The sequence below is a fragment of the Barbus barbus genome, assembly GCF_936440315.1.
Source record: "Barbus barbus genome assembly, chromosome: 2".
Lineage (NCBI taxonomy): Eukaryota > Metazoa > Chordata > Actinopteri > Cypriniformes > Cyprinidae > Barbus > Barbus barbus.
Genome location: NC_136730.1, coordinates 34,547,736 through 34,556,304, shown reverse-complemented (window position 1 = coordinate 34,556,304; position 8,569 = coordinate 34,547,736).

The following is an 8,569-nucleotide window of genomic DNA, read 5'->3' as shown; positions in this document are numbered from 1 at the left end:
TTTCCTTACATTCCACACTCAGCATCCTGGGCTTGACTGAGACCTGGATTCGTCCAGAAGACACGGCAACCCCAGCTGCTCTCTCTCACAATTTCTCTTTCTCTCACACCCCTAGGCAAGTTGGCCGGGGTGGGGGCACTGGCTTTCTCATTTCTAACAATTGGAAATACTCTACCCACTCTCCCCTAGGCAATCTCAACTCCTATAAGACTCCAGATTGTGGTAATCTATCGTCGACCGGGCCAAATACCACCAACCTTCCTAGATGAGCTGGACAGACTGTCGTCCTCTTTCATGGAGGATGGCACTCCACTCTTGGTCTTTGGCGATTTCAACATTCACCTAGACAGGCCTTATGCTACAGACTTCCAGTCACTCCTAGCTTAATTTGATCTCAAACGCCTCACCACTACTAGCACGCACAAATCAGGTAACCAACTCGACTTAATTTACACATGCAATAGTTCTACAGATAACATTCTGGTACAACCACTACATATCTCTGACCATTTCTTCATTACATTTACTTTACATTTTGCTACCCAGGTGCCACCATCTCCCTTACCGGTTACTTTCAGATGCAACCTACGTTCCCTTTCCCCCTCCCTTCTTTCCTCTGTAGTATCCTCCTCTCTTCCCTCGCCTACCCATTTCTCTTCTCTGGATGTAAATGCAGCCACTGACACTTTATGCTCTACCTTAACCTCTTGTCTAGACGACATCTGTCCTCTCTCCTCTAGGCCAGCACGGGCTGCTCCTTCTAACCCCTGGTTATCCGATGTTCTTCGTGAGAATCGGACCAAACTCAGAGCGGCAGAGAAAAAATGGTGCAAATCAAACGATCCGTCGGACCTGAGTAGGTATCAGTCTTTGCTTTCATCTTTCTCTACTGAAGTCCACACTGCCAAATCCTCACATTTCCACAACAAGATCACCAGCGCTCCAGACATGCGTAATCTCTTCAGAACATTTAATTCTCTCCTCTGTCCCCCTCCTCCACCTCCCACCACTTTGATAACCGCTGATGACTTTGCCTCTTTTTTCACAGACAAAACTAGAACAATCAGTAACCAGTTCTCAACTCCACAGGATCTCCAATCAACCACATCCACTGCTCGAACTCCCATCTTCTCCTACTGTCCCCTCACCGAGGCAGAAGTATCCAAACGTCTCCTCTCCAGCCATCCTACAACATGTCCTCTCGACCCGATCCCCTCACACCTTCTCCAAACAATCTCGCCCACACTCTTACCGGCACTCACACACATTATCAACACATCTCTCCTCACAGGCATCTTCCCCACAGCATTCAAGCAGGCTCAGGTAACCCCACTGATCAAAAAACCTACATTAAACGCTTCTCTTTTAGATAACTACAGACCTGTCTCTCTCCTTCCATTCATAGGGAAAACACTCAAACGAGTTGTCTTCAACCAGCTCTCGCGGTTTCTTTCACAGTACAACAAACTGGATGCTAAACAGTCAGGTTTTAGGAGTGGCCATTCAACAGAGACTGCGCTACTCTCAGTCACTGAAGCCCTGCGAACTGCAAAAGCTGATTCCAAATCGTCAGTCCTCATTCTGCTGGATCTTTCTGCTGCTTTTGACACTGTCAATCATCAGATTCTCCTGTCTACCCTCTCATCACTGGGCATCACTGGGATTCCACTTCGCTGGTTTGAATCCTATCTCACCGGTAGATCCTTCAGGGTGGCCTGGGGAGGGGAGGTATCCAAACCACATGAACTGGTCACTGGAGTTCCTCAGGGATCAGTTCTTGGACCCCTCCTCTTCTCCACATACACTACATCGCTGGGTCCCATCATACATGCACATGGCTTCTCCTATCACTGCTATGCCGATGACACGCAGCTCTATCTCTCTTTTCAACCAGATGACCCAACGGTAGCTGCACGGATCTCAGGCTGCCTGGCGGACATCTCGGCGTGGATGAAAGAACATCACCTACAGCTCAACCTGGCAAAGACGGAACTTCTGGTCTTCCCTGCCACTCCGACTCTACGGCATGACTTCACGATTCAGTTAGGCTCATCGATGGTTACCCCATCAACTTCGGTCAGAAATCTTGGTGTAATATTTGATGACCGAAGTTGCGAAACTCATCTCTTTCAGCAGTACTTGACTTCATTCTACACTCAAAAAAAAAACAAAAAAAAAACCTTTCCCTCTATCTTTCTCTCCGCTTACTAGCTTGTACTTATTTGAACAATGACTGAGACTTGGTGTTACGAGCACTTCCTCTGTCTGATTGCCTCTTCAAGATTAATCGCTTTTTGTATTCCCCAATTGTAAGTCGCTTTGGATAAAAGCGTCTGCCAAATGACTAAATGTAAATGTAAATGTAGTGTTTCTTTAGTTCTTTGTGAGTTGTTGAATGCAATGGTTGTCTGTTTGTCTGCCGTCCTGTTCTTTGTTCCCTGTGGTTTTTGGCTCATTGTTTGTTCTAGTTTTTCCATGAAATGCCTGCAAATAGATCCTTGCCTCTGCCTGTTTTCCCCAGCTTTTCATTACAGTTCTTTGACTGGCATGTCTCTTTGACTAGTGCATCTTTGAGCCTATATTTAGTAAAAGTAAAGTACTGTTAAAATCTAAGACTTTTACTCAAGTTGTTTTGGAATTTGTGACTTGTAACTTGTAGTGGAGTCATTTTCACTGTAAGGTATCTGTACTTTTACTCAAGTATGGTTTTCCGGTACTCTTTACACCGCTGGCCAGGAGTCAGCTGACCACAAAAGGCGTGGCACCAATTAGACTACAGGAACCAATCGGGCTTCTTCCTGGACAGAAGACACACAAACACTTCCCAAAACAAAAGAAAACACAGAAATAAAAGGAAAGGGATTTAACATATGAGTTGGGACAAAAAGGTCTATTTTAGGACAAATCTAATCTTTTTATATTTTTTTTTTTTAGAAATTTCAGACAAATTTGTGGTTGCTGGTGTCTGGGTTGTATATAGGCTATCTCTGAATGATTAATAAAAATACAAGTGAAATTGCTGCTCCACACAAACCCCATCTCTGCATCTGCTCTGAGTTTGGGCAGCAGTGATGTGCATTTGGGGATGCAACGTGCACTACCAATTTTACACAATTTGTAAAGAGAAGCATTTATAAACCTGTTGACAACAAAGAAGCTTAAGGGCTCTCTGCAGTTTCCACCCTAAAAAGGCCCAAGACGACATGATTTACATATTAAAAATTATGAAATTTGTAGTAATATGTATTAGAAAAATAATGAATATTGTAAAATATTTTTTTTTCTTAAATTTAAAATTGAAAAATTGTCATCACCATTGTTATATAGATAAGTAATTACAAAATATTTGGCAAAATTTTGTAGCCATGCACATTGGGCTAGCTAGTGGGCTAAGATATGTCCCTCTGCATTACTTTCTCGTACATACACTAATGCATATGACTTTGCTGTGAAAGACAGCTGTCCTTTATCTAAAACAAATGTGCGAAGACAGGACCGCTAGTCTGCAGTGTCCACGGGCATGTTGCTTGTGAATCCGCAGTACCACGGCAAAAGCCGAAGAAGAAGCAGCTCATCGGAGAAGCATAGCCGAATCATTATTTAAAACTACAAAAAGGGGACAACAACAGAGCAGGAGATGATGGCATTCTTTCAATCTCTACAAGGACGTGTACCATGGCAGATCAACATTGTTTGTCGCGGACAACTACAGATGTATAATGCTATGTAGTATAATAAATAATAAGAGGGTTCTTTGCTTTGTTTTATTTTAAATAAGGTGTAACATTAAACTATATTACAGTGTTCATAAACGCACACAAATCTCAAGTACATACAGAGGGAGGGGTTCTAGCAGACCAATCACAGCGCTTGTGGTCCGCAGAGAATTGACGCGCTGTTAGATTTTTGGAGAGGTGCACGTCAGGTACGGCATAGGTTATGGCGCAGGCCTGCGCGTCCTTCTCAGGGAAAAGAAGATCAAGATCTTCGAGGATCTTTCGCAGAAAGGCAAGGATGCAAGATCTCTCCTGTGGCCGACGGTAGAGAAGGCAAGACGGGAAGTAAAGAGAGCTGGCTTTCACGGTCCATTTGCTGTGATTGAGGGTAAAAGAGTGACCACTAAAGATGTTAACATGTTGGCAATGCTTATTCAACAAGCAACTGTTTCTTGTAAATGATTAGCTTGAATAAGTGTAAGAATTTCTTCTAAATGATTAGCTAGATAAGTGAAAGAATTTCTTCTAAGTGATTAGCTTGATAAGTATAAGAATTTTTTTTAATATACTTATTAAAATTATTGTTGTTTTTTTATCTATTTATTTATTTTATAATATTTTATATATTTTTCTTTATTTATTTTTATACTTATATATATATATATTTTTTTTTTTTTTTAATTGTTAATTATTTACTTTTACTTTGGGCTCTTAAATCTTTACTTGAAAGCTTAAGTTTAAGCGTAGTCTTCCTTATTCTCTGAACTGAACACCTTATTCCCGGTTGAGCTGTTGTTGTGGTTGTTGCTCTTTTTGGAGGATAGTGATTGAACGAGTGTACTCTTTTGGTTCACTCAAACTTAGTTCTTTTCTTTTCTTGTTTCTTTTCTATATTGTTCGTGGTTCATGTCATTGTCTTTAATATATTTTAATGCCAAGGGCCTCAGGGATAGTGTCAAACGAAAAGCTCTTTTTTTATTTTCTAAAAAACACAAATCTGATTTCTGTTTGCTTTAGGAATGTCATTCGACTATTGATGATTACAAATGGTGGAAATCTCAGTGGGGTAACGATATTTGGAGTTCACATGGCACCGAACACTCAGCTGGTGTAAGCATTTTGAGAAACAAATTTGGTGGGGATATATTAGGGTCAGAATCGGATGACTTAGGTCATTTTCATTTATTAGTAATTTCACTTAACCAACAAACTGTAATTCTCGGGAATATATATGGGTACAATAATTCTTTGGATAATGAATTTAAAAAAAAAAAAAATTAGATGAGAAGCTTACATATTGGTCTAATAAATTTACTAATGCATTTTTTATTCTAGGAGGAGACTTTAATTGTCACGTGTCGGTTTCCTTTCAGTTCTGTTTTACCCTTATTTGGTAGTTCCTGTCCTTGTTTAGTTAATGATTCATTCTATTCGGCTGTCTTGTGTTAATTATCTCGTTTACTCATTTGTTCCTGTTCCTTTATAAGCATTCAGTTTTGTTCAAGCCTTCATCGAGTCTCACACTAAAGTTATGTTAATGCTGACATTTCTGTTGTTAATACGTCTGCACGATTAAAAGAACCTGTTTTTCCTGAATCCCTCGTCTTCCTGCCTCCTACAATCAGCAACTCATAACAGACGACTCGACCGACAAAGAATATGGATGAACGTACCCAGTTCATTTTGATGGCTCACGCCACCAAGGAGCCTCTGGATTTTGCACTGGCTTTCGTACCGCTCGCCCTCGCCAGCTCCCTCGAGGGAGACGAACTCAAGACGCTATTCCGGCTTGACGAACTCAAGACGCATCCGGTGTTTGGAGAGTCTCCAATCCCGAGCCGGAATGCTGCCCGCGATGAAGCCCGTGCCGCCTCCCGCGGCGAAATTAACGCTGCCGTCCACGGCCACCGCAAGTTTCGCGTCCATGACCAGCCCAAGCCCGCCGCCGTTTGCAACCAACCCAAGCCCACTGACAGAAAATATGACAAGCCCGCTGGCAGAAGTGCCTCGCAAGTGCTCTCCTTAGTCTCCGCTGGTCCCGTCCAGCCTTCCTGCGTCTCCTACGTCTCCGCTGGTTCCGTCCAGCTCCGCGCCTCCAGAACGCCCTCAAGTGTCCGCGCCTCCAGAGCGCCCTCAAGTGTCCGTGCCTCCAGAGCGCCCTCAAGTGTCCGCGCTTCCAGAGCGCACTCCTATGTCTCCGCTGGTCCCGTCCAGCTCCGCGCTGCCCAAGCACCCCCAAGTGTCCACACTTCCAGAGTGCCCTCCTATGTCTCTGCAGGTCCCGTCCAGCTCCGCGCCTCCAGAGCGCCTTCAAGTGTCCGCGCCTCCAGAGCGCCCTCAAGTGTCCGTGCCTCCAGAGCGCCCTCAAGTGTCCGTGCTTCCAGAGGGCCCTCCTATGTCTCCGCTGGTCCCGTCCAGCTCCGCGCTGCCTGAGCGCCCCCAAGAGTCCGCGCCTCCAGAGCACCCTGCTCTGTCTCCGCTGGTCCGTCCAGCTTCGCGCTGCCCAAGCGCCCGCGCTTCCAGAGCGCCTTCGTATGTCTCTTCTGGTCCCGTACAGCTCCAGGCTTCTAGACCGCCCCCAAGAGTCCGCGCTTCCAGAGTGCCCCCAAGTGACCACGCCGTCAGAGCACCCTCTAGTGCCCAGTCTAATAATTTTGATTGCATGTCTCTAGAAGAAAACCTCTTTACCTCCTACATTGATGCAAGGTATCATAACTTTAATTCCTAAACCTAAGAAAGATCTCACCAATTTAGACAACTGGCGACCCATCACGCTTCTTAACAATGACTATAAAAGTTTTGCCATTATATTTGCTAAAAGACAAAGATTGTTTGGATACTGTTACAGATGAGACTCAGTCTGGATTTATGAGGGACCGACATATAATGAATAATATTAGATTAGTTTTAGACTTATTGGATTATAGTGATTTGCTGGAACATAATAGTTTTATTCTTTTCCTGGATTTTTATAAAGCTTTTGATTCAGTTGAACATAAATTTCTATTTAAATCAGTGGAAAAATTTGGTTTTGGTGAATATTTTTATAAGGCGGTTAGAACTCTATATTACAACAGTAGTAGCACAATTAAATTAAAATATGGTACTTCTCCTAGATTTTAGTTGTCACGTGGTATTAGGCAAGGGTGTCCATTATCCCCTTATTTATTTTTACTAGTTTCCCAGATATTTGCTTCTTATATTTCTAATAGTGGTCTTCATGGTATCTCAGATACTCAGTCAACTGGCTGATGATACCACTCTTTTTTTGCAAGATGCTAATCAAGTTCCTTTAGCACTAAAGTATATCCAGCAATTCTCCATCAGGCCTGTTCTTGAACCTCTCAAAGTGTGAACTGATGTCCATAAAAGAATATAATTTGTCAGAAATTTGTAATATTCAAATCAAAGATCAGGCATCTTATTTAGGTGTTATTATAACAAAAAATTAATGAGAAAGATGATTTGAATCCATTAATTGAGAGTACTCAGAAAAAACTGAATATGTGGCTCCAACGTGATCTCTCATTGAAGGGAAGAATCTTACTAGCCAAAGCTGAAGGTTTGTCAAGGTTAACATATGCTGCTCTTTCTTTGAATGTTGACACTGCCATTCTTAAAAAAAATGATACAATGCTTCTCAACTTTTTTGGAAGAATAAAACTCATTTTATTAGAAAATCTGTATTTATGAACACCATTGAGAAAGGGGGTTTAAACTTTCTTGATTTCACCACTCTAAACAACACCTTTAAAATAAATTGGATAAAAAACTGTATCAATAAGCCCTCATCTATATGGAATCTGATCCCTAATGTTGTTTTTTCCAAACTAGGTGGTTTAAATTTCTGTAACTATAACATCATGAAAATCCCTGTCAAATTATCTCATTTTCATAGGCAAATGTTGTTGGCTTGGTCCCTCATTTTTAAACATAATTTTACACCTCACTCGTATCTAATCTGGAATAACAAGAATCTACTGTATAAACACATCTATTATTTTTTTTTGAAAATTGGTTTCAAAATTGTATTATTTTTTTGTCTCAACTTTTCAATCAAAATGGTTCAATCTGTAATTACTCTGAGTTTTTAGCTAAGCATGGAATTCCTGTTAGTCCGAAAGAGTTTGCAATTGTTGCTGATGGAGTGCCACATGGGGTTCTCATGCTTTTTAGAGGTCTTTCTTTTCCAATCTCATGTCACTCAGTGGATCTTTGTAAAACATTTGTTGGAAAACAGTGACTTTCGTCATCCAAGTCAAAAAACAATAAGAAAATTAGAGTTTTGTTTCAGATGAAGTCTATTTCTGTGCCTTATGTAAAGACTCTTATTGGAATGGTTTAGTAAGTGATATTCCCTGGAAGAAAGTTTGGTTATTACCGCACAAATATTTAATTACTAACAAAAGGAGAGAAATTGCATTTAAGTTGATTCATAGAATTTACCCAGATAAGTGCTCTCTTAAAAGACTTAATAATGATTTAAAACCAACTGTTCTTTCTGTTTAGAAAACAATGAAACATCTTTACATTTATTCTGGAATTGCTCTTACACAACATCATTTTGGTGTGACATTCTTGACTTTATCAAATGTTATGTGAATCCTAATTTTGAGTTTACTTATAGAAATGTCATTTTTGGCTTTCATGAATGTGAAAAGAAAGTGATGCTTATTTTATAAACCTTATTTTCCTGTTAACTAAATATCATATTGTGACGAGTCGGCTGCCTCCCCCCTTATCATCATCACCACCCCGTCCCGTATTCGCCGCCCTTCACCAGGCTCCCGACGGGAGTGGGTGTGTGAGAGAGGAGGGGCGCTGAAACTGCCAGGGCTGGTGGCGTGTGATGA